The 27,087-nt window shown below is 40.0% G+C and overlaps 1 long non-coding RNA gene across 4 annotated transcripts in view; it reads right to left on the reverse strand.

Annotated features, from left to right (window-relative positions):
* LOC135413444 (uncharacterized) overlaps positions 1–27,087 on the reverse strand; it is a 106,241-nt gene that overhangs the window by 59,075 nt on the left and 20,079 nt on the right. For all 4 annotated transcript variants that reach the window (XR_010430236.1, XR_010430235.1, XR_010430238.1 and 1 more), the window contains 2 exons: positions 19,685–19,787; positions 19,350–19,457 (listed from right to left, as the gene is read on the reverse strand). This is a non-coding gene — a long non-coding RNA (uncharacterized LOC135413444). The remainder of the gene's footprint in view (positions 1–19,349; positions 19,458–19,684; positions 19,788–27,087) is intronic.

Here is a 27,087-nt window from a genome sequence, read left to right on the forward strand (position 1 = left end):
TACCAATATCATGGGTGCCATTGGCCCTAATTCAGCAAAGCACTTGTGTGTGTGTGTGTGTGAATCCCATTGACATCCACAGAGGGTCACTCTCTGCTGAATTGGGATCTGCCTTCACCACAAAATTAAATGGGGGGAAAAAACCCCTATGATCAAGACTTTCATGTATAACCTGAAAACTAACATCTGTACTCTGCTTGCATTTTCCAGGATACCGTCCCAGCTAGTCTGCAGGTCTCTGCTGCACACTTAAGCTGATTTGAACGTTCCTGCCTTGGCTTCACACACTCATTCTCCCTCTCCCACTTTCTCTTTGTCAGGTGAATTTGGTGTTTTGCAATCTGCAGTCTCAATTCTGCTTTAATGCCTTCTGAAAGCTGCTTGTTGCAGACTCGGGATCATACCTTATTTGTTTGCAAGTCTTTTCTTTAATGCTCTTGCTCACTTTTGGACCCGCTAATGAATGCTGAAGTGTTTTACTTAATGTAGGCAGAAGTATTTCTTTGAATGCATGCTAGTCAAGGAATAAGTCGACAGTTTCTTATGAGCAAATGATCCAAGAAGAAAGCACACACACACTTTCTTTAGGGAATTGTTGGCAGTCTTAGCACCTCTCCAACATGATTCATGCTAGAGCACTTAGAAATATCACTCTGTCCATGTGTCCAACTTCCACAGCCTGTGCAGAAGCAGCAGGAGTGGCCTATTGGTATGAATAATTTATGGCTGGGGGCAGAGCATTTTTACGTATTCATATGTTCACCCATTAAGTGCAATTCAAAACCCACAGGAATGCACAGAATGTGGGGACTTCAACAAGCTCCATGAGCCTTAAAGGAAAAGAAACTTATCTGCCAAACCCATAAAGAAAAATAACTAAAAAATTAGGAAAACTCTGTTTCTAATGTAGCATTTCAAATGGAGGATCTCAAGACACTTAATATTTCTTAATTATTTTTGTGCCATAGTGTTGGCCATAAGACAGATGCCTAACTGACAGCACAGTTATTACCTGGATGCTAAAGTTCAGCTTTACAGATGGATGTGCTTGCAGCATGCACTCATTAATGAATACATTTCCAAACATATTTTATTTCAGATTCAAATCTTTAAATTAAAAAGAAGTTCTAAAACATTCTTCTGAGCCAGACATCAACGATATCAAACCAACAAGGTACCACAAACTTAAAGGCATCATAAAGCAGGTATTAAAATAGGAAAATCTGAGGAACTATAATAGCAGTAAAATTAATTTTAAAAAATTATTTGAAAAGCAGAATCCTAAGTTCACATGCACTGTCGGATATATAAGTTTGTTGATGACAAAGAAAGCTCGTTTTACTTCTTTAATGGTAGCACAACATATGTTTTAGCTAAAAATAACATTTTGTGTACACTTTCTATTTTAAAAAGTGGAAAAAACATTTTTTATAAAACATGTTTGATAATGTTAGTAATTTTTTTCCAGATAATATTTTGGTTTTAAAAAGAAATATAAGTGATTGAAAATTATTCAACAGCTTCTTGAAACCTGGTAGCTTGGTTGCCATTCTTAAAGGCACAAGAAAACTCATGTATTTAGGGAAGTACAGATCAGTAGTTAAATCTGGTACTTTGCTGGGTTTATTACTATACACAGAATGCCAATAGAAAGGGTGCTACCATATTACTTTCTGACTTTGTGGAAAGAAATACACTGGACAAGGCATGTGAAGGTAGACAGCCCCTACTACTGAAAGAGAAATATGAATCTTGGATAATAAGCTTCGCATCAAAACAGCTTTAGGAACAAAAGCTGTTTCCCTCCACAGGTATTTCTCATTTTGGATCTTTTATTGTGAAACATTTTGTTCCTCTATTGTGACACTGAAATGGTTAACAGCAAACTTTTGAAATCAGATTTGAAAAGCTTGATGAAAGAGCCTGATGTTTTGCCTGATTTTTCTTTTCCTCTGTGGACAAAGGCCTTGAATGCTGAAGGCTGAAAAGCCTATTATCACCAGAAAGAAATGTAAGTAAACAAGGCATTACAATAATGAATTCTACAGTACACGACAAAGGCAAGAACCAGTTCTGTGCAGCAAGCAGTGAAAGATTTGGCTGTATCTTGGCAATTTTTCAAAAATGATAACAATAAGAGGTTTTGTCGCTTCAGACATGTAAATCAAAAGAATATCTCAGAACTAAAAATGATACTCAGAGTTTCTAACCATTGACCCCAAACCAGCATTCAAAAATAGACATTAAAACTAAGAAGCTATAATCCTACAAGCCATGCAGAATCAAATCTAAAGAGCTAAAAAGACTGACTTTTCATAGTCCATTTGAAATTAGCTTGGCAATAACTGCCGTTATCCACAGAAGAAGGATTTCTGATATTCAAAGTTAAGATGTGATAAAAAGGAATAATCAAAAAATTATGCCAAGAGTATATTTCAAAACCAGCATTTGAAATAGGCTGAAATTCCCCAATCTTGTTCCTAAATAAACAGCAAATACAGAGGCCATGCACAAAAGTAGTTTGGACTATAAGAATATGGAGCATTTTATTTGTAGGAAGTGAAAGAGTTCATAAGTGAAATGTGAAGATGGTGTAATTTGATATTTAGGCTTTTTATAGTGCATTAACAAATTGTGCAAATGTGCCTAAAAGCAAATAAAACCAGCAGCTTGACCAAACTGGTGCAGTAGAGTTTTGGCAGAGCAGAAAGGATCCATTCAAAACTTATCTACTGGTAGAACTTAAAGCTGCTTAAAACTTCCAAAGCAGAAAAGAGTATCCTTGTATGTGAGCAATGCCTACTCTGAATGAACACAAAAAAGAAGACAAAGCATATCAACCTGTTAGTGGTGAGAGTCTTTTACACTGTTCCTCTCATCTGTGAGAGAGGGCAAGAGCCCTTCCTGCAGCAGAGAGGTGTAGCTCTTCAATGCCACTGACAGCAGAGCGCTGCTGACTTATCTGGGGCATCCTATGGGAATGAGCAGTGTCGCTTCAAGACACATATCCAAATAGGAGGCCAGATTGGACTAGGCATTTGTTCCTTTCCTTACCTAAGCCTACATACTCATATGAAGAAAAGCAAACAAAGAAGCAAAAGAAGGCCTAAATGAAACACGCGCTCAGGTGAAGCATAATTCCACTGCAGATGGGGTGCAGGTGGAATGCAAGTATTGGCACCAACCTAACTGAGGTCAGCACCATGCCTGGCAATCCCTGGGGCTGCAACACTGCGACTCCTTTTCTCTCACATCAAACTGGACAAGTGTGACAGATTCTCAGCCAGTGAACTACCTTCCCTTTGGGATCTGCCCCCGTCTCAGTTGGAAGAGACTGGAATGTTTGCTAAAGAGGGTGAGTTATGAGACAGACCAAACTCCTCTCTCTCAGCAATTGTAAATTCAAAAATTAAGGGGCTTTAATCGAGGAAGTGTGGAAAAAAAAAAAAAGAAGAAGAAATAACAACCCTTTATTAAAAGATAGATGTATATTGGCAAGAACAGTAACAGAACACAAAAACAACTAAACAATAGTCCTGTACCCAGAAGTCCCCTTCAAACACAAGAAAAAGTCTGAGCACTTCTCTGTCTTTAGCGCAGTTCTAATCACGGCCGGCAGGGGGCGCTGTTGGATCACTGGAGGTGCAGGGCCTGCAGTACGCAGTGTTGGCCGGCAGGGGGCGCTGTCGGGCTCTGGCGGTCACCATGTGGGAAGGGGGATCCAGAGGGTGGTCTCAGATCGCGGGAGAAGCCGAAAAGAAAACGGAGACCCTTCCCCCAATGGAAGAAGGGCAGAAGGAAAAGCAGTCCACCCCCACAGGACTCACTGTTGTTCTCAGATGACGGTGTATCAAGGGTCCTCCTTTTTCTCCCAGCGAGCATACAACTCTCTAATGAAAACCCAGTAGGTCCCAGCTGGAGTCACGAGGCAGCATGTGAGCCGATCCAGGCCAGTGGTCAGGTCTCACCAGGACGAAAAGCCAGAAAGACTGGCTTCCAGGCCTTTTCTCCAAAAATGCCCGGACACAGACCCTGTCTCTGTCCCAGAGAGAGAGCTCCGCAATCTGATCACTCCCCTCTGAGAAGAGCCCAGCCACCCCCTTTCAAAACTTCTCCCCTCTCCCCCCAGCCTCTGATGGGCCATCCATTAGGAATGCGGTCTGGTCAGCTAGATTCTTTTGTAAGGCTAATTGACCCCCTTGCCCCCAGAGCCCCTCTCACTCCGTTTTCTCACAGTGGAGTAGGGGAAGAAAAATTCCCCTATTGGATTTATAATCTATAACAGCCCCTTCAGTAATTTTTCATGGCTGGGCTCAAGGAGTGGGAACACAGGAAGTTCAGGCAACAAAACCCCCTCAAATCTTAGTTCCTGACTTTGTGTCCCTCTGCATCAACCTTCCCCACAAAGACAAATCTGAAAGACTTCTGACAAGCCTGGTGCCTTAAAGGGCAGTACAGAAAAGACATAACTGACTCTGAGGTGGTTTTAGGGTAGGACCTAGGCTGGGAAGAGTACCTGAGATGATTTGACTTGACAACCTTTAGGGTACAGCACAATACAAGGTCCTCTTGTATAGATTGTCATCAAAGAGTCAGCACTCAGGCTGCAGCATGAAGTAGGCAATGCTAAAGAAAGGATTTGGGGCACTGGAAAACCTTTCCCTCTCAGCAGGATCAGCCTGGGCCTTGATCCAGGCTTGGATCAGTCCTAGGCTACAAGTATTTCTATGCAGCTCAGCTGAGTCCAGTGCAAATAACATCCAAAGCAGTGCCAGTCCAAGCCTGCTCCAGGATCAGAAGTGAGAATAACATGTCACAAGCACAGTAATAAGTCCTACCGCAAGTTCAGAAATTTTGGGTGGTGTAGGATGGCATAACATGGCATGCTCTTATACAGCTACAGGTGATTTTGAGTAGAGCAGAACAGTCTCTAAAATGTCCCTAAAAAGACAAGACCTTTCATGAGCAGGAGCATCCACAAAATAAAAAAATAAAAAAAAAAAAAAGAAGAAAAAAACCCCAGCCAAACAAACAAAACAACAAACAAACTCCCTTGACCTCTTTAAGATCTACAGTATCCACTTAAATTTACAGGAATCACGATGTTAGTAAACTGTGAGACCTTTGTTAAGGCTTCTACAAATAGGCCAGAGTGGAGCTGAAACTTGGACTCTCCAGGGAAATCTCCACTTTCCTAAAGGTCTGGCCTAGCTTCAACATGTGGAGATGAACAACTGAAACAGCAGCTCTCAGTTTTAGCTAGCACCAAAATTAGAATCAAGATCAAAGATTTGGTTCGTGATCTGTTCCCGCTAGACCAGCTCTGCTGAAGGCAAGAAAAGTTAGTTTTAGTTAGAGCTCTGTCTCAGGGTATATAAATGAACAAAATAGTGTGTCCTAGTTAGAGCAGCCAGGACCAGTTCCTCACTGTGTGGGTGTAACCCAAACTGTGTATTCTACCCCGTCTATGTCATTTCCCAGGAACTGTCAACAATAGACCATTTGCAGCAGCTGCCCAGAGCACACCTGACCCCTCAGGCTATAAGCTGGGTGTTCAGAAGCCTGTGAGATAGGAGGATGTTCCTATTCTCACACCAATGACTCAGGTGTGATAACTCCCAGCTGGGGAACCATTAGCACCTCCACACCCAGCCTGAGGGGTCATGTCTGCTAATGGGCCATTAAGGATTCCAAAAATATCTCATGACTCACAATCACCCATTGTGGAACTCCTCGCCCTGGGGGAGGTACAGGACATTCCCACTCGAACCTGAGTGTATATAATCTTGGGGTCTTGGGACTTCTGGGGCCCACTCGTTGGATCCAGAGGAGGACAGAACCTCAAGTGGACTGCAACCAGCACTCTAGAGCGGACTGCGATCACCTCTCTCAACCAGACTGCAACCAGCACTCTCACCAACAGATTTTCCTTTCCTTTTACTTTGGACTCAGGGGGACCACGTGGGGCTCAGCACGGGGGCCAATGAACACCATTCTGTTTGTGCCCCAGGGTGCTGCGTTATACCTCTGGGTTTTGTGTGTTAAAACCAATTGTTTGCCTGTATAATTGTATTATTGTATTATTTTTATTAAATTGTAACTCTGACTTATAATCTCTTTTGAGTTGGGTTCATTCCTCCTGCCGGTTTACCTTTAAACCAGCATATAGTGTCAGAAACTATGATCTTTTTGAGGGATAAATAGTCCACTTGGGTTTTTTTTACTGATTCCATTTTATAAATCATTTTAGTGTGCATGTGAGGTAATATTTTCTTGCCATTTTGAGTTGCTTGGTGCTGAGTACCATGGCATATATGTATGTGTACAGAAATGAGGAAGAACTAAGACAAATCAAATGGTATAAACATTTGCCCTGTGAAACAAAACTTGATTATTTGCTGAAACATGCAATTAGATATTAGTACTTCATAAAGAATAAAAACTTATCTAGAAATCAAAAAATAATATTTCTCCTATTATTGTAATAGAGACCTAATCATATACTGCTTTCAGAGGCAAAAATTGCTGATATGAATATGAAAATTTTTGTTTAAATAATGTGCAAAAGGGAACAAAAAACTAATGTAATTTTCCACATATATTTGTTTATTTAGAAGAAGTCAGTACCCAGCACACTTACTGGAAGCAGTGGGATTACAGGTAATCATGGAACTTTCAGCAGTATAAGTACGAAACTTTCTGCTTTATCAATATATCTCATGCATGCAGAATATTGCTGTTATAATACAAAAGTTGTTGTAGTAGCCATTGGGCTCCATGTTTTTTCTCAATATTTAATATTTCCTCCAGAGTTTTCTACTTTTCACATACATAATTAATTCCCTGTGGAATTAAGAGATTTTAGTAACTCATCAAAGACATCAGAATACTGGAATATAAATCCAATATTTTTTATTAAATTACTACATTTAGATTAAAATATAGGTAGTGAACTACAGCTTCCAGACACATTTCACAATGTTCATGCTTAGTAGATCATGAAACCATTAAAGGGTTATTGTAAGACTCAGAAGGGCTGTTTGGGTGGGAAGGATGGTGACAAATGGGATGAACCAGAGTGAAAACAACCAGACCAATCTGGGAAAATTGTTCAAACTCTATAAGCCATACAGACTTAAATATGGTCTGATAGGAAGAGGAATTGCATGGCAAATCAATTTGCTTTATCTGAAAGGGAAGGAAAAGGTTGTCATTGGACAATTTAGTCCTAATAGGAAAGTGTGGATTGTAGGCTCAGTGTTACATACTCCAGGCTGTTTACCTGTGGAAGTTATTGAGTGGGTTGCAGAGAAGAAAGCATGAAATATATGCAACTTTTGTTTTTTGGTGGCTACAATTGTACTTTTTCATTTCTAGCCTAGCAACAGACACGTGAAACAGGGTAGCTTTGTTGACCGTTGTGTCCAAATTAACAAATTTTTTTCACTGTAAACTTGTACCTGGAAATATTTTCCTGTTGTGGGAAGCCCAGTTGGCTCACAGTGAACACTCCCCTTCTGAGAGAAGCTTAATCTGGTGCCTGTTTAAGTACCATACAGAGCTCTAAGCTTCTTGGCACTGTCAGGATATATTTCATGCCTAATATGAACACATCTGATGGGTACAGTCCCTGTTGACCACCTGTCTGATGCCTGGTCTCATAGCTAATTCTGACTAGCTCAGAGAGTAGTGGTGTTCTTTCTCTTTTGCTCAGCTTCCCTTTCATTTTTCATTGGCCAGGGCCTTAAATTATACGTGTGTACTTCATAAATCCTGTTGGGTTACTGCTCCATGCAGCTGCACCTAAGAGACCAAAACCCTATTAGACTAGGTGCTGTACAAACATCAATTTAAAAAAAAAAAAAAAAAAAAAAGAGATTGATCCTGACATAAAGAATAAGGCAGAAAGAGTATGCCTGAGGAGATGTAACAATGCTAATAGATGTTTGCACATTTTACAAGACTTCCTTATAAAGTGTTTTAAAAAGTAAGTCTATTTGCCAAAGTTCGGTCAGACGAGCTGACAAGAAAAGAAAAATCAAAGTGAAAAAAAAGGAACAGACTGGTGCAGGTAGGATTGACGACAGACTGAGATCAGGCTGATCTAGCTAATCCCAGAATACACACTAATGCATGTAGTTCTAGTCTGCCTGGGAATATATCCATTTGCCTTATTTGTAGCAATGCAGCCTGTATTAATGTTTGTATAATAAGGTATTAATGATTAGATAATAGAGATCTATATGCCTTAGAGCAGCAGTCCTGTGCAGTTGAAGGGAAGAAAGGTTCCTCACCTGCAGGGAAGAAAGGTTCTCACTTCCTCATACCTTAACAGCAAGAGCTTGGACAAGACTTAAGCCCGTCTAGCTGCCTATTACTGGGTTTTTATGTTCTTTAAGAAAAATTTTGGTGTTAGGCTTCTTCCTCTTGCATTTTTAAAATTATGGCGCTCTTTTACATATTTTATTCAGTATTTTTGTTACATAAATTGATTCACAGCAGTCTGTTTTTAATATTCTCAGTTAACTTCTTCTAAAATCAGTGCTTTGAAATGATTCATTTTTTCACAGTCTGGTTCCTGGAAAGCTGCCTGTGATTCCCAGTTCAGGTCTGGAATTCTTCTTTCCCTTCTGGGAACACTTATTCAGTGTCCAACTCTTCCAGTTCATGATCTTGTATCTCAGATCTCTGACACAGAAGGTGGCAAGGGTAGGTGCTGCAACTTTCAGCGCTACAGTATTGAAGGTCTCCCCATGTAAACACCAACTAACCACAGCAAAGGTAAACACCAGCTAACCACAGCAAAGGTACTAGAACAAATCCTTCTACCCAGGCAAGCTGGGAGAGCTGAGCTTCTCCCTAAAGAATTGGTTGCTGCCAGCTTTTTGGATGTCAGTTTGCCAACTCAAATATTATGGGACCTTTCGTTCTATATCTCCAGAGTGAAACAAATACTGTTTTTTCCCCCCATTCTTTTCCTTAGTCTTACTGAAAAAAATTCCCTGCGGATATTTTTACTTATATAATCAACTCATGGGTTAAACTCATCAAGGAATAAAGAATAGGTACCATATAAACAATTCACTATTGCAGTAAATCATATTTGTTAAAATTAGGAACTTGTTGAATAGGGCCTTGATGATAATTGCTAAAGTTGGGTATTTATGGTAAAGTGACACAGACTTAGTCATTAGAAAAGCAAAATTCAGCTTTTTTAAACTGTTGGTTTTCACTGATTATTGAAATTCAATATGCTATCACTGGAATTATTTATTGATCTATTTAACAGTTTTACAGACCATTGCCATATACTCGTTAACTATCTTTTATGTTCAGTCCATCTTGTACTATGACACATTTCCTGGATGAACTATGAGCAATAAATTCCATGTTTGCTATGTGTTTTTGCAAAACTATAAAATCTATGGAGGCATCAAAAATAAAATTTAATAACACAGATGATGCCCAGACATTCCTTTCTCTTTGAAACTCCTAAGGGTTGACTTGCAGAGGAATCTAGATGACCATTTCCCCCTGATTTCAGTAAAAGCTATGAATAAATCTGCAAAGTAACTTAGCCACTGAAATATCTTACTCATAGATGATTGCCATCTAATACCATCTCCATTGCTAATTTAGGAACCCGTGGGAGAAGAGAGCACTTGTGGAAGAAGAGAGAGCTGTTCTGCCAGATACAATCTCTGTTCAGAGGAGAGGATAAGCCCCAGGGGACACACAGCCTGACCCACCCAGATCTCGGCGCCTAACTCAGATCAGGTATGCTCCTCCAGTAGGATCCAAAAGAGTGAGAAACATTCTGCAACCATGCTCTGCTCTTGTTCACAGCAAGAACTTGAACCAACATTTTCCATCCTCTGGGTCAGTTTAGAATGAAACTTGCCATTTTTCCCACTGCTGCCGTTCACTTGATATAGTTAGCACAGGAACGAAAAGAGGCAGAACATACAGAATACTGAAAATTAACATGAACAGAATATCCCTGCTCCAAGGGATATCTTTTATTTATTCATAATAGAATATCTCTAAGGAGAGACATTTGGAAAGTACAGAGTAACCAAATAACTTGCCCACAGGGGACCTGGTAGAGCAAATTTTTTGGATCATACATAAGAAGAATATGAATCTTGGTCCTTCATCTCCCTAATGGATGCACTAACTATTTAACTCCTCTGGACATATGCACACAGTCTCTCTCCCACTCACTCCCTCTCCCTCCTTCTGTTTCATGCCTTGAGCCCACCCACTGGCTGTCCTCCTGTTTCTTTGCACAGACTGAGATGTTGGCTTTGGTGCTGGGCAGCAGTGATAGCAAACTGTATGTAAGTTTCTATATGGTAAAAAATGGAAATATTTCCTAGTTGAGCCTTGTCCTAAAAATTGTATCAATTTCGCCAAATACAATTCTGTTATTTCTAAAAGAATCAAACAGCTTGTCCCCATTATATTTTTTGCATATTTTAGAATAAACAATTAAAAAAAAAAAGGTTGAAATATGCAGATGCAACTGAAAATGTTCAGAGAAGAAAAATGAAGTTTTACAGTCCAATACCCAAATTCAGCTGAGACATACTTGGACTGGGACAATAAAATTGCCACACTTTGTCTGATTTCATACTACATCTGTATCTCTATTTTATTATTAAATTACAAAAATAGAGAAAAAAAAGTTTGTGTGTAGAAACCCCTTTACCACATTGGCTAATGACAGATAACACACCATTAGTATTTGACTTGCTTGGAATTGAAGATCTTCAGACGTGTATAAAAGAGAGGTTGTGTTTCAGCTTTTAATCTGGTAATAAAAGCCAAAGAGAAAATCTTGCAGAAGAAAATGAGAGATGAGTCACTGTTATCCACACAGGTGAGTTTTTACCATCATCTGCTTTTCCTAAGTCCTGGTGCTCTGTGAGGAACAGGAAAGCAAGACTGGTGGCAATTAAATACACTCATTCAGCTTTATTTTGGGACAGTAAAGCAGCTGGGCCAAGTGAAACAGTCAGCCAGGCTACAGACACAGTAACTCACCCTGAAATTTAAAGCAAGTACAGCCAAGTACACACTGAGCTGTCCTCTAAACTTGAAAACACATGACCATTCGCCACAGCCTCCAGGAAAATACGGATATAAACTGGTATATGATCTTTTACTTGCAATCCTGGACAATCTTTTGGTAACCTTATGTGTGAGACCTCACTGTTTTTATGTCAGTACACCTAGCTACAAACTGACCAGAAATTAGTCCTCGGTATTTTAATTTATCATAGTTAACAGCAAATCTTTTCCAATAACAAAAAAAAAATTTCACCCTTTGGTCAACAAACATTTTCAAGTGCTGCAAAAGCTAAACAAGAGAGCTCTAAAGGTTTGGGAATACTAAGCCCTGATTGATTAGAATTAAACATTTATAATGAAAGAACTGATTGCCTCATTCATGCCTCAGAGTCTTGAGGGTGCCTTAGGATTTCAAGAGGTATTTGAGGAATGCAGCTTTTAAATGAAAATATGACATTTTTAATGTAAAATTCAACATAGTAGTTGCAGCTAAGAAGTCTGAACTAGCTAAGTAGGCATCCTCCCTTTCTGTCATTTTATTTGTAAATCCATATTCCCTTTGGTGGGTCAGGTTTTGTTTTAATGCATTTGAATATTGTGGTGCATCACAGATATTGTAAGATGAGGCTTAACTGCTAGAATGGAAGAGTGTTGATTTTATACCATGCCTTGTGATAAATGTTCTTTGTGTAAAGCAGTAAAAATTGGTAGAGATGGGATACAAGTAGCAGTAAAAAGAAAAATGTTGAGACTCTTTCTTTTAAAATACATCCTGCAGTTTAGCTATAAAGCTCCTTATTTTTAGAAAACCAGTAGAATTGTTCAGGCTCTGCCCCTGCAGTTTCAATAGCACTCTAGTACTTTAAAACCCTGACCTTGAAAAGAAAGCGTTTACATTGTAAATGTACTGGCAGTATGTAGACTATTCTATGACTGAGTATCCAACTGCGGCAAAAAGTTCAGAAGCAGGTTTTCTTTCTTCTGAAAGGCCTAATCCATGGGGCTTTTTTACTGGTAAAAGCACTTGGCACTAATTGTGACTTAGTTCTAGCAGTGAACCTGTATAATTCTCAGATTTCACACAGCTAATTAATTCCCATGAATACCAGGAATCACAGACTCTGATAGTTGTTAATATACAGCATAGCATTTTTTGATGCTTAGATTTTCTGCAAACATAGGGGACCTCTCAAAGCTGAGTCTAGTGTCTAAAATGAAGTGTGGTTTCATAGCTTGGGATCACACACAAGTTTATGATGACCAGGGTACTTAAAGGATAAGCAGATACAGGGATGAAGGGCGGCACTAGAGGGATGTGCAGCCCCCCTGCTCTTGGGGCTGCCTGTCAGACACCCTGCATGGGTCCAATTCACAGCAAATCCTTTGTAAAAAGTCTCACCTTCAAGGATCTCTTTGAAAAGGGCCCATTTCCCCCACCTGATCACAAAGTTATCCTGTTCTCTGCTCTGCTATGGAGACCCTGACTATAACCCGACAGTTTAGGAGACTTCTCTCTTGCTTCTAAAGCAGAGATTTACCATTTTTATTATGGACAAAGCACACCTCTCCAATCTTACAATTCTCATCCTTTATAAACAGGATGAGTGCTCTGACCATTAATGAACAAATCTTTTAATTTGTGCTAAAATTAAACTGGTTATTTAAAGAAATTTAACATCTGTTCTTCGACCTGAATAATCTTAAAATAACAGACCCCCCTCAAGTGTCCATGTAGTTAAAATTAATTGAAAATTTAGGCACAAGCTGTATTTCATAAAAATGAGTTGTAATTAAGATGTTAGTAATTATTGTTTTATCTATTTGTTGTAATTATAGAGTATCCAAAGAGGATCAGGTCAATAGTTAACTCTGAAGTGGAGTTATATCAGAGATGTAACTGGTCAGCATCCCCGTCTGCAGCTGATCCTCACCAAACAAGTCTGCTAGATATGACAGTGATTCAGCAGTAGACTGGGCATGTCAGAAGTGTCCAGTACTAGTACAATTTTTGGCATAAGTCTCGCTGTCTGAATCTGACATCAGTGACTGAAAGGTCTCTTCATGTCATTGTTACCTCATCTCAATAGCATATTGAAAAAGCCCTTTCAGGAAAACTGGGGTGTCCTGGTTTCAGCTGGGATAGACTTTATTGTCTTCCTAGCAGCTAGTACTGTGCTGTGTTTTGGATTTAGGATGACAATAATATTGCTAACACACTGATGTTTTAGTTGTTGATGAACAGTGGCTACACCAAGTCAAGGACTTCTCAACTGTTCATACTGCCCTGTCAGTGAGGAGTGTGCCGATGTACAAGGAGCTGGGAGGGGACACAGTCTCCAATGAACCCAAGGGATATTCCGTACTATATGGCATCATACTGAACAAAAAACCTGGGGTGAGTTGGCTGGGGGTGGCAGCCACTGCCTGGGGACAGGCTGGGCATTGGTCAGTGAGCAGCTGTATTGTGCATTGTTTGTTTTGTATATTCTTTCATCATTACTGTTATTTTCCCTTGCTTTTCTGTCCTATTAAACTGTCTCTTTCTCAGCCACGAGTTTTACCCTTTTTCCAGTTCTCTCCTCTACATCCTCAAAAAGGCCACTGAGGAAACAGTTACTGTTATACAGGCTCTCATGTCTCTCAAACATCCTCAGCACTGTGTGTTATGCTTCCCAAGTAAATAATTGCTGTGGTCTCCACATCACAGCTGGACAGTTTAATACAGAGCTGGTTATACTCTAGTGTCAATGGCAGCTTGACAGTTGTGTCTAGGGACTTCATTTGACAAGATAAATAATAAGGTCACTGTACACTGCTTGTTACACATTCGATTGAATTCCACATGCAAGAATTCGTCAAATGAAGCCAACGAGACGATGTCTTTCTAGCAGTTGATATCCTGATGTAAAATGGTGTCAACTCAAAGGTCCATCAAGCAGTCAGTGAAGACCTCAAACAAATGATCATAGAAGGTCATGGCCTTGCCAAATAAAAACCACCTTGTTAAGGGGGAAAGCATAAAATAGCTATATATTTTTAGAGTTTTATAAATAAACCAGGGTGGTCAGTTTGGGAGTTAATTTTCATTTAAAAGGTTATCTTGAATAAAAGTATTACTCTGTTCCTCTGATCTTCTGATCTTAGTAAAATAGATTATTCTTTACACTCTTCAAGTAGGTAAAGCTATGGAAGACTGTGCCCTATACTTTAACACAGTGTTTAGTATTAACAACCATTTCCCCTTTTAAACATTGTTATTTTTAGGAGTTTGTCTGCAGAAAATCTCATGGAAAGTTTGGGAAACTTGTCCTCAAAATGGTTGCTTTCTCCTGAGTGGAAGTGTTTTTCCAATATACGGCTGCAACTCTACTCTGCCTAAATAAGTGGTGAGAATACAGCCCACCAGACTCCCTGTCCTGGCTCTCTGAGGGCGTATTTATGGATATAGGGTTGGTTACAGCTGAGCTCCCAGTGTCCACAGTACCCAAAACTCAGGCTGCCCATCAGTCCCAGCGGCCTTTCTAGCATACAGTATGCGATATACAGCATGAGCGCCCTCCTAGGGAAGATGCCAAGAAATCCTGTCTCCAGGCTGTCAGCCAGACCATGGCACTGGCACGGCAGAAGCAGAGCAGGACAGCAGCCCAGCCATCCTGTGGCTCCACTGCAGACACTGCTGCGTGTCCCCAGCCCGTGCCCAGGGATGGGGATACCCAGAAACCCAGCCTGACCCTGCTCTTCCCTGGCTGCTTTGAGGCTTGCGGCGCTGGTGTAAAGAGAGCTCATGATGAAAAAGCCGAGCAGAAGAAGCCTATATCCACAGAGGCATTTTGAGAAGAACAGCATGTTTCCATTGTTCTTCCTACGGCTGAGATCAGAGGCTTCTCTTAATGAAAGTAGCTGCTGGCTATATTCTTAATGGCAATACTATGATGGCACAAAGGGGAAAAAAAAGGAAAAGATAATTTCTATTTTTAGGCAAACATTTGAATCTGGAACTAGAAACACAAAATGCCCCTCACTGGAATAATTTTATTTGATAATGTTAGACAGCAGAGCTGAGGTTTCTTGGATGCTGTTTTTGAGCATTTCTCATGCTATCTTCTACATATTTTCTTAGAATTTCAATTTCCTTCAGAATTTTAGATACTATTTATCTTTGATTTGGGATAATTACATTATTTCTACAAACTTCTTGTTTAGCTTTCTGTTAAATTGAACTTTATTTCAATGCAGTTGGTCTTTTTCTCTGACACAGAATATTTTCTGCACTTAAGCACCTACAGCTAGTCGCATACAAGTCCTAGAAAACAGAGTAAATAGGTCATCCTGTCTATTCCTCTGCCTCAAGGAAGAATCAACTATACCTATGTCATCCCTGATAGATATTTGTCCAACTTGTTTTAAACAGTTCTAATGATTGAATTTCCAGATTCTCCTTATCTATTCTAATGCTTAAATATCTTCCCAAAATTGAAATCATTATGAGATTATTAAGAATGAAACCATGCCGCCACATTTTGCACTGGAGTCCTTTAAATTAATGTGAAATGACATCTTAATGTAAAAATGAACAACTGTGCCTAGCAGTTTGTTCAAGATGGGTGCCCTCCCACTCACACAATGAGAGATAAAGGATAATCACTAACCTTCCAGGTCTACAAGCAATTGCAAACCCCTTCTCTTCATTTCAGTTTTCCTAATTCTAGGAGCAGACATTGCATATCTGAACTACCTGCATGTCTTTCGAGGTACTTCAGGAGGTCTTTACCAAGGAGATGTTAGATGTTAATGCAGGAGACAATCTGGTGCTATGATTAAAATTATACTGAAGCATAATGTGTATCATGAACACAGATCTTCCAGTTTTATGCACTGGGCCTTTCAATCATGTTCTCTAACTGAGCTATATTTGAGACCTTAGCAATGACCTTTTATATCTGGGACTCACTCAACTGTTGCATGCAACGTATAGCCTATAAGAGAGGGACAGCTTTCCATAGACAGATTTTGCCTGCTTTTGCCATCTCCCAGTTGCTCACCCCATCCTGCTTCCTTGCAGGGCCATACTTTGGCTGTGAGCTCTGAGAAGAAAACTGTCTTCTCACCACGCATTGGTATGCCTTGTTGAGTAATGCCTTGATCCTTTCACAGTGCTGGTAATATATACTAACAAAGCATAACTAAATTCAAAATAATGAGAGTATATCATCAAAAGCTGTTTCAGTAATAATAGTAACAAACGGTTGTGGGTATATCATGTTAATGGGCAATCTTTTAAATTAAACTGCTCTTCAGAAAACATATTGCATTTCTTCAGAAATTCACAAAACAGTGTTTTCCATTTAAGAAACCTTCATAATCTACAGTTTTTTGAGGAAATGTCAAGATAGACATATCAAAGTTTCACTGTTGCTTTTTTCCACCATAGGGGCAGTAGCTGGCATGGTCCCTTCATTCACCCTCCTGCCAGCTGCTTTATTAGCTGTTTTAGTTGTCACAGCGCAGGACAAACAAGCCACCAGAGAGACCAGTTGAAAGGCAGGTTAAGCAGCTGAATGAAAGGGGGCTGGAGGAACAAGGGAGTATAAAGCAAATACCCTAAAAAAAAAAAAATTAAACATTTTGCTATGCTTCTCTTTAAAGTAAAAAACACTATAGGAATTACTGGGGCACCTGTTCTTTTTCCTAAAGTGCAGAACTCCAATTTTCTGAAAGGCTGGAGACTGCTGAGATCACCTGCACTTGTAGTCTGAGCAAAGACTGCCCCATCCTAGGAATATTTTTGTCTAAAAGTTTTAGTAACCAAAGCTTGAATAAGCTTATTTATCATTCTGCAAGCACAAAGTAAGGGGAAAAAGGAAGAAAATTAAGAGATCTTTTCCTGCCTCATTATTGCTGGTTGCTGGGTCACCTTCTCCAGCCTCCTGAAACATAGTGGTGGGTTTGCAGCACTTCTGTGTCTCTAGCCAAGGCTGCCTGGGGTCCTGCATCTGGTTTCCCTTGGGCACTCCTGGAACCTCTCCGACTCTGCACAGCTAAAATCCCTATGATTTTTATCTGCAGAGCACGGGGGGAAGTCCAAAATTACTTCTACTGCAGCACAAAAAGAACATAGTCCTTTATGGGGTACACCAAACCAAGCATTTTAACTGCTCATGAACCCCACTTTATAGAGAGGTTTTAGAAAACAAAGATTCAGCTCCTCAAAGGACAAGTACTGCTGGAGTTCTTCTGAATCTCAGAGGCAGTAAGGCACCTCCTGTCCCAGCAGAGCAGCTCAGAGGCAGATTATCCTGCTCTACACACGCGCAGCTGAGCACGACTCCAACATATGTTCTTTGCTTTTTTGGCTGAAGTTACTGTTGTCTTTCCTTTCCTCTCTTTCTCTCCCCCCCACTCGCTCTCGCTCTAACTCTCACAGGAGCAATAAATGCCAGCAGTAAATATTCTCAGCCTTACAAGGATTTCAGTAAATTAAGGTTCACATTCAAGCTTTGGGCAACTTCCTGTGTTCTAAATGGGATCCAAATGAAGGTTTTCCAAAGTCTATACAGTACAACAATAATAAAAAACATACCTAAATCATTAAAATGAGCGACAGTGTTCCCTATACTAGTTCTGGGCTCTATAAATAATGTATAAAACCAATCTGCATTATATTAGCAAAAGATAAAAATTAGAAAAGGGTGAGAGTAAAACCGTTTCATTTTTCAGCGACACAAAGAACATCATCACCGCTCCTGAGCTGTGAGCTCCATCTTGTGGGGGGCGGTGGAGGTGGAGTGGTTTTCTGCTTATGGCAATGTTATTATTTTTTTAATTTTCAGTCATTTAAAACATTCATTACGATAATGCAAGTTCTTTATTGGAAAATAACAGCAAATTAAAGGAAGAAAAGCAAACCAGCACAACTCCCTTCTGCTGCCCCACAACCTGACTTTGCCCTGCTGCATCTCATTTTTTCTCCCGAACTCCCTCGTTAGAAATGGACCAGTAATTTGTTCTCATCACTTACGGTGGTTGTAGCCTAAACAATTAATGCACACTGGCATTCACAACCCGCGCTGCGTCCCCACTCGAGAGCCGAGCGCTGCCCGCGGTGCCTGCCAGGGCAGTGCATGGGGACCGTGCCTCCCCTGCCCTGCTCTCCCTGCCGCTGGCATGATGCCCATGGAGGCAGTGATGGGCTCTCACGGAGCCATCTGGGCTTTGGGCCAAGGGATTCATGGAGATATCTGGGCCAAGCCCTGTTTCTGGTCCTACCCTAGGGATTTTTCCACCAGTGTGAGGTGGAGCCTCCTAATAGCGCTTTGGTTCGGCTCAGCTTCACAGCGGTCAGGGCTTCCAGCAAGCTCCCTGGGGAGTGAGTCCTCATGGCACACAGCTCGACCTGCTCCGGGGGGCAGAGGGCTGCGTGGGAGCCAGCTCTGTGCTGGCCAGGATAAGGGTGCACTCAGCCTCCCCTTCCTCCTTCCCTCCCCGCCCACACCTGGCAGATCTCGCTGGTAGGAATCCTCCCCCAAAAAAATGTTTGCAATTGCTATTTCCTTTATGCAACACTTGGAATGTATATCAAAGATGAAAGACTACTTATCTGGTTAGCTTTATTGCCTAATTTCATCCCATTATGCCTTGATATATACCCTTTGATGGCAGGAGTTCCTTCAGGGCAGCACTATCTCTTGGAGCCACTCTTCAAATATTTGTGAATACATCCCTCATTCTCTTACCAAGAGAGGTGAGATAAAGCATCAAAAAAACCAAGCTTTTCTAGCAGTTGGATTTTTCTTTTCTTTTTCTTAACTCTCTCTACAGAATTGGAGATGCTTTAAATTTAATCAGTATTTTCTAGACACCATTAACTAACAAAAAGTGCTTTGTTACAGGCAATAGTGAATAGCACTGTGCAGTTTACAAAGCAATACCCTCCTAAACACTACCAAATGCAGCAATCTGATGCACTGTCATAAGCTTGTGACTAATAGAAATCTGGGCACAGCCTTGGCTTTTAAAAGTTGCAAACCAGAGAAAGGAGGGGGCCTAAGGAATGAGAAAATATCAAAAAAGGGAGGACACGGATATTTCATTAAAAATGGACAGAATCCCCCCCCCAAAGAGCAGACTACAACAGAAAACCCACAGAGAATGAGTGCATTAATGAAGTGTGTGGATTTCCATGGCTGCTGTGCCACCACAGGTATGCACAGGTAAGGACCCACTCCCCCCACACACTGATGGGACTGGAGTCTGATAGTATTGGACTCAGGACTCACGCTTTGCATACAAGGTTTGGAGGGTGGTGAGCTGAAGGGGGGCCTCCTTTTGACCCCCTAGATCGTTTTAAATGGTAGCTCTAGTTGAGTGTCCCACCTCTTAAGGATCTGCAAAAGAACAAAACACAAATCTATTCCACTTTCTTTTCCTTCCAAAGCAACTGTGTGAAGTAGTTCAGCCATACTGGGCACTCATGCCCAAAAGCATCTACGCCAGACCTCAAACCTCCAAATTTCATGTGAAACTCATGGGACAAGAGGAAATCTACCGAGAGAGGAAGGAAAATAGGCTGAAGGACCATGCCAATTCTTTCTCAGCTGAGACAGGAACTCACCTTGGTTGTGCTGGAGGTAGAAGTGTGCTGTCCTGCCCTCGAGCACAGCAAAGTGCAGACTTTCAAGCAAAGTGGTAAGCTGGGGGTCTGAGATCAGCAGTGCCTTTTGTGATTGAGGAGAAGAAAAGCGAGACATGAAAACCAGTGCAAAGAGAGGCGAAAATTAAGAGCTTACAAAATTAACCTTGTGTATATTAGATAGAATATAATGTCGGTGCTCTGTAACATTTATACTCCAAGCAGAAGGAAGCACAAAATACTGTTTGGCGGATTGATGCAGTTCAATGGCCATCAGCTGTTCATAAATCAAGTACACAGACAGACTGCAAACTGCCATGCTGCCATGACAAAGACACAGTGATTAATGCTTCTGTTATGGATTAAGGAGGCACTGAGGTAGTATTATATGTAATACTAAGATGCTACCTTTTTTTTTTTACTTCTCAGCTGAAGGCCAAGCAAAATTTGGTCAATATTATTCAGAATTAAACTGTTAGAAGAGTATCATATGTTTTATCTTATAACATACAAATGTATGTCCTTGCAAGTAGCTTTTCAAATTTTTTTTGTAAATTCAATAATTATTATGCGGTAAATTTATCAGTGTTTTCTGGCACTTATTCCCCTATTTGTGCTATGTAAGTTTCTGTACAGGCTGTATTTTAGCATATTTGTATACATAATTCCATTCTTTGCTGAGGTAGTTTTTTGATCTCTGCAGTTTGGCATCAATCCAGTATCTACAAATCATCTAGTCTCTTCAGCCTGGAGAAGAAAATAGGGGCTAGAAATCCTCCAAATTCTTCAGGGAGAATGAGAAAAAGAGAGTCCAAAGACTCTCAGCAGGAAGAATCATCGTGCCTCAGTTTGCACAGAGCCTGATCCTCCACTGCCAAAGGAATCAGAGGGGTCTGGGATGTGGTGCATTATCTCTTCCCTCTCGTATTCCTTTTGTGTACAAACTCCAGCTAGTAAACTCTGATTAGCTCAGCTCTTGGACAAGGAATGAATCCATGGGTGTAGCTGGACTGTTTTTCTACAGTGCATATGTTCTGAAAACCCTCAAGAAACTACAAGGTCTCTAAGAACCCCTCCTCTCCAATGCCTTTCTATGCTCACTGCTCTTTTTCTCTGACTATGTGCAAAGATTCAGAGAATTCATTAACAGAATCTCCTAATCTCATTAATTGGCCTTGTTAGGGAAGAAAAAGTCACAGACACTGAGAAAGCTAATATGTGACTGTGGATTTCCACATTTTAAATCATACCTGTGCTTTTGCTTTTCTTATACAGCTGATCTGCAGCAGGACTGTTGCTACCCATTACATCTGCCTAATACTCATGCTTGTGAGATTCCAGTGTTTTCAGCTGAACGCACTGTCTGATTGATGGCACTATTCTAATCTAAATTGAAATATATTTGTTAGAATCTCTGTTAGGAAAAAAATCTAACTCTAAATTAAAAAATATACTCATCTATGGTTTCATTTGTTGATGAAAAAAGTAAATGAAATAAAAATAACTAAAATGCAAAACACATCTCTATATTCACCAAAAAATCATTTGCTGGTATTTTAGCAGAATGCTCACTGAACTCATACAACACATTTCCTCGGTTTCTTGTTATTATTGTACAATTGTTCCATGTTATCATGGTATCAAAATACTTAGAGAAACATGTTACTGTGTGAGAAAAGCACAATGTTAGTGGACAAACTATTCATTTCATTTTATTTGGCTTCAATAAAAAAGGTAGCTGTTGTATGTTGAATAATTAAAGATACCCACCATGCTTCCAATATATTGCTGTGTGCACATCTCACTCTTTGCCTGCCTAATTCTGTCAGTAGATATTTTATGAAGGGTACAGACTGATGCAAAGGATTCCAAATACTTTGAAATTCTTTCACCTCCTTCTTTTTGACTTTATTTATAAAGAATGCATGAACACTTGTCTTCCAAATCTTTTACTGTCTTTCATAGTTCAGCTTTTATGAAGCACACAGGTTCCATGAGAAAGACGCATCAAAGTCATTCATATTCTACATTTATTTGCATTTATCAATCATCAGTTAATCTTTTAGATGTATTAATTTCTTCTTCATATTCCTCTATTATCCACTTCGCCCTTGTACAACTGACTACTCTTCTAATTTAACTTTACCAGGCAAAATCAAGACTGTTACAGAGGCTCAAAATTAAAAATAACATTAATGATTCTGTTTTTTCCCCTGGTAAAATATTAAAAGACATATTTTATTCACATTGATCTTCCTTTGCATACATTTACTGATTCAGTAGGTTTCAACTATTTTGCTTTTTATTCTAAATAAAGCTTTTCAGTACAAATATTTCTTTCGAACTATTCAAATCTTTTAGCATGATAAGCAGGCGTTGCAATTTGACTGAATTTCACTATGTAGGTAAATAGTTTATTCCACAAAAATTATAGAAAGTGTTGTGACAAGTATTTGAGTTTTCATATACAGTTCTAGCTCTTTCAGACACTCAGGAAAAGTATTTACACTAAATGCCTTGCAGTTAAGTCATAGGAAAGGCTCCTTCTTAGGCATGAGTCTCATTTCAAAAAGTCTCTCATTTGGGAATAACTCTTTCATCTAACATTAGTTAATCAGATAGGTCTGAATTCAAGTAACTTCAGAGCCTGAGAAGAAAAAGCATTCAGGTTTTGCATCAACTGTAGATATGTGAAAATCTTCCTCAGACTTCTCATATGACCTAAACATACCTGTTCATGGTCTGTCTGAATGCATGGAAGTGCAGGGTTTGGAAATGTGCCTTAAATCCTGCTTTTTTGGGCCTTAAGCTCTAATTCCTACCTTAAAAATTCTATCTAGCAACGGTTCTGTCCTGGTTTCAAGAGACAGAAATTGTCAGTAGACATTTGCAGTGTGGATACTGCTGTTGCATGCTGGCTCATCATTGCAGAGCTCAGAGCTCTGGTTCTCTGGCACTCAGCTTTAAATGGACACTCCACTTTCCAAGGGTGTGGGATTCTCTGCTGTGTATAGCAAAGTCTAAGTAAGGGTAGGAAGGATGTTGAGTGAATAGTTTACTAGTGTTGCAAGAAGAATATACAGTGAATAAAAGTGGTTCCTAATAAAAATGAGCAATGACATTTCGCATTTGACTTTTTGCGGGGGAAGAGGAGCTTCCCCTTGGAAGTGTCTTTTTCTGAATTAAAGATGATGCTCTGCTGGCTGGAGTCTCTCATCTGCTTTTGCCTTTTTAATTTTCCTTTAGCAAAGATGTGTCCTTGGCTCTATTGGTACTAATATGAGAAATGTGGTCTATGGAACTTCTTTCTTCTCAAGAGGAGGAACTTCTAATGTGATTTAAAACTACAAGTGTGAAAATCTGTTGAGCATGATTTATCAGCTACATGTTTAATTATTTGGACTCAAAGTCTGATGATATCTTACATCAAAGAATAAAGACATTTACAAAGCCCCAGGTCTTTATGGTAATGATCAATGAATGATCAATAAATACAGAAAACAGTTCCCTGTGATGTAAAACAATGGCCTAGAGGAGACCGATAGTTTAGTGACATTAAACTGCAGCTTTCCTCATTAGAGCTCTTGGTAAGTTGTGCCCTGTGATTAATGACAGATCATTTATACAGCATTACCAGCAGACAAATAATTCTAAATACCAATAACATTAAATCATGATCACTATGCAAATAATTTACATACTGTAATGGAATATCTGGTCATTACAGGGCAAACAATTCACAATGTTAACTAAGGTTAGTCACTTATCAGAGAGTAAATAACATTAGAAAATAAACAAAGCCAAGCTAATATCAGGTTTTATCCAGTTAATAACCACTGAGTGTAGCCCTAGCAAAACACATTAGACCATGAAAAATACATCAGACCATGTAACTTTGCTGTCTAATGCAATATAAATTGGAGATAACGTAAAAACATCGTATCTAGCAGGATGTTCCAGGCTACATGGAGGTGTGAGAATGAGGGGTTAGAGGGATTCATGGTGAAGTTTACTGATTTTTATTGCTTCATAGGTGATATTTTTCTGTCTTTGATGCTTTGTCTTTGATCCTGTCTTCAGATGCAGGCCACAGGATCCTACTTACAATGTAGAGGTTAAAGCACCGTGACAGTCAAAATCAGCCTAGATGAGGCCACTCTGTGTTCACACACTTGAAAGATAGCTGTAGAAGTAGCATTATACTAAATCTGGCATTAATCTGAATCTATTAACAGTTATTTACAGTCATGGAATCAGACAGTGTCCTCATCCAGCACATGGGGCATGCAACATGCCACAAATATGGTGGGAAGGAGGACAGCATAATATACAAGAGGTAATAGTATACTTTGGAAAAAAAGCAAAAGGTAGCCCAGACAATGCTGAATTGCCACAACTATGAAAATATGGATGCAAGAACTAAGTTACATACTTGACTAAGGAGGTGAAAATATTAGATGCTGCGGAGAGGGAAGAGGAATGGTTGTTTTTCAGCTTTTTATTTTCCTACTGAAAGGAAAGGATAAGAAGGACACATTGCTACTGCAAATGATGCCTGAAAGCTAACAGGTGTACTCATGAGCTTTAATACAGAAGATTTTTTACTGAAGAGATATTATATTTTATTTACTTGCTCTCAATTTTATTTACTTGCTCTCACTTTCTTTTGTCTTCTGAAATGATAAAACAGAAGAGGGTGCTTGAGTTACAAAGTCAGACACTCAGGAACCATCAGTAATCTTGGAGCATTAAAGACTTTTTCACAAGGGACAAGTTTCCTTGTGATGCTGAAAGACATTTAGACATCAACAGTGAATTCTAGTTGAAAACTCCATCCATGACAATCAAATGAGAGACAAAGCCTTGATTTGGCCTCTATTCTTATTCTGCATTGCTCATATGTTTTTCCAGTGTCTCAAATAACTCACTGTTAGGCCATGGACAGACATCCTCCACAAGATCTCATGTGCCTGTGAAACCCATTCTGCCCCAGCTGTTTGCACAGTCAGCACTGTCCTGGAGGCTCTGGAAGGGACGTTGGTGGATTTGCTAAAATGCTTCAGGCAAACTTAGCCCCTTAGCACAAACCAGTTTCATCAGCTGCTTAAATTAACCCAGTGGTTGTCTGAAGCAGAGTAGCTAATGCTGACAAGATTCCTCCTGAGGTCAGTATCCTCTGGCATAAGCAATTAGCATACATCTGGGGGAGAGACAGTATTTCCAAAGGGCATAGCTGAGTGAACATTCACCCTGATCTTGGTTGGCTGTGATGAACAGCTGTACAGTAACTGTGTATCGAAAGCAGGTTAGCCAAACTGGGTTGCTCAAAGGGATCGGAAATGTGGGGCACAGTCTTGGGGTTTGGCACGTTCAAGGATCTTTCATACATGCTACCTGGTTTCTGCTGGTATGGAACTTAAAGTTAGTGGCAGATGCTCAACACCTGTGGGACCATCAATTTATTCAGGCATCTCACTCTTTATTAAAGTGCCAACTTTAACCTTAGCTTTGAAAGTTTTTCTGCCATATATAGACTGTCTGAGGTTTTAATATACTTTCTTTAAAGGAATTCTAATCTCAGTTCCTGCAGTTCTTCTAATACCAGGAACAATATTTAGAGTGTGAAGGAGGCTGGGAGAGAGATTGGCCAGTCCTGTAGTGGGTAACTGAAGTGCTTTTGCTGTAGTTCTCTAGAAAAGCATTAAACTCAACTCATCTGTTGTGAGTGTGCAGTACAGATGTGTGTATGCCAGTCAATTGTCTGTTTATGCACAAAAAGAAATTGCTTAAATGACACAAGGAATCGCTCAAGTCTTTTTGAATCCAGACACAAAAAAAAGTGAGTAAGGTGGTACTGAATTAACTATTTTGATATGAAGACTGTAGAAAATTGAGGTGGGATAGGGCTTGAACTGGGAGAAGGGCATTCAATTATTTAAATGCTTAAATTAGATAGAAGTGTAGATAATAGAGAGGTTTAAAATGCAGTTGTGCAGTGATGAATTCAGTGATGAATTTAGTGCATGTTTACTATATTGGGAGTTGGATACAGTGTCTTGCTGAAGAGTGGATTGTGAAAGTCATCTTCAACTTATTAGCCTTACTCAGGAGCGCAGATGGGACCCTTCCAGCTTAGAAAGACAATGTACTGCCTTCCATCAAGGCAGAGGTGTGAGATACAGGCAAGCAATGCTATGATCACCCCCAAATAACTCTGTGAACTAGCAATGTCACACATCAAGATCTTGGCCCATCCTTGTCTAGCAGAAGATGGCGGTTCCTCCAGAGGCTGCTTCCTGATGCAGCTCTGATGAATTCAAACCCTTTAGCTTGTGCTTTTTTACTACTAATGCTTGCTGCTACCCTGCTCTTCAGCATCTGGCTTGCTTTTTTCTGTGTAGCTACATCAGTTGCTACCTCTGCAGTGTATCACTTCAATGAAACAACTGGAGCATCAGTAGGCAGTCCATCATTCCCATGTTTATTAAGACAAATTCATTTTTTCATCAAGATCCACGTTATTCAAGGTTCCCAAGCTTCTTAAAATACTTTTCCTTGTGTAGTGAAGTATCTCTTGATCACACTGATTTAACCTCTAATATGCCTAGCACTAGAGCCTGTGTCCACCAGTGGCTCGTGCGACGGGTTCAGATCCTGCAGTTCATGTCAGCCCAGATTTGGCACAGCTGTGTGTCCCTGGCTCAGGCTGCTGTGAAAACATCTACTTGTGAGAAAGAGCTGGAGCAAGCCTTGCCTGGGATTTCTCCTATGCACCCTCTTCTCATGGATCTGTATTTGAGCTCTGGGGTGATGGGAATGAGCCCATGCTGGCGAGGCTCCCACTCCGCCGATGGGCCAGTTCCTGCAGCTCCAGAGCTCACAGGGAGCTTGCTGCTCCTTGATGCCTGACTTAGCAGAACATCTGACAGTAACCTACTAGCTGTTCCAGGGCCATATCAAGCAACCTGTATTGAATGTATTTTCAAAACACTTAGGTTTATTTGAAATTGTCTCTTCCTATTTCAGTTGAAAGGGATTTTTAACCCTATATTCAGATTTATGTCTCTTTCAAGGAATAAAACAGGACTTGGGAGATGGGGTCCTTGATTATCAACTAGATGAGAAAATGAGAGCAAATACTCCTCCTCTTCCTGAGGAGAGCTAATGTAATAGGGCTGCACAAATTCGATATTCATGCGTGGCCACATTGTTTTATTATAATTCATTATTTTTGGTCACTAGGCATAGCAAAACCCTGTGAGGCTACATGGTTCTTCCTTAATTTGGGCTGTTAATAAAGCTAGAGGTATGGTAATTCTGGATTTACCCAAATTTACTGAATATTCTATTAAGTACACTAGCAAACCATACTTAAATTTAGCATC

Source organism: Pseudopipra pipra, chromosome 4 (genome assembly GCF_036250125.1).
Source record: "Pseudopipra pipra isolate bDixPip1 chromosome 4, bDixPip1.hap1, whole genome shotgun sequence".
Taxonomy (NCBI): domain Eukaryota; kingdom Metazoa; phylum Chordata; class Aves; order Passeriformes; family Pipridae; genus Pseudopipra; species Pseudopipra pipra.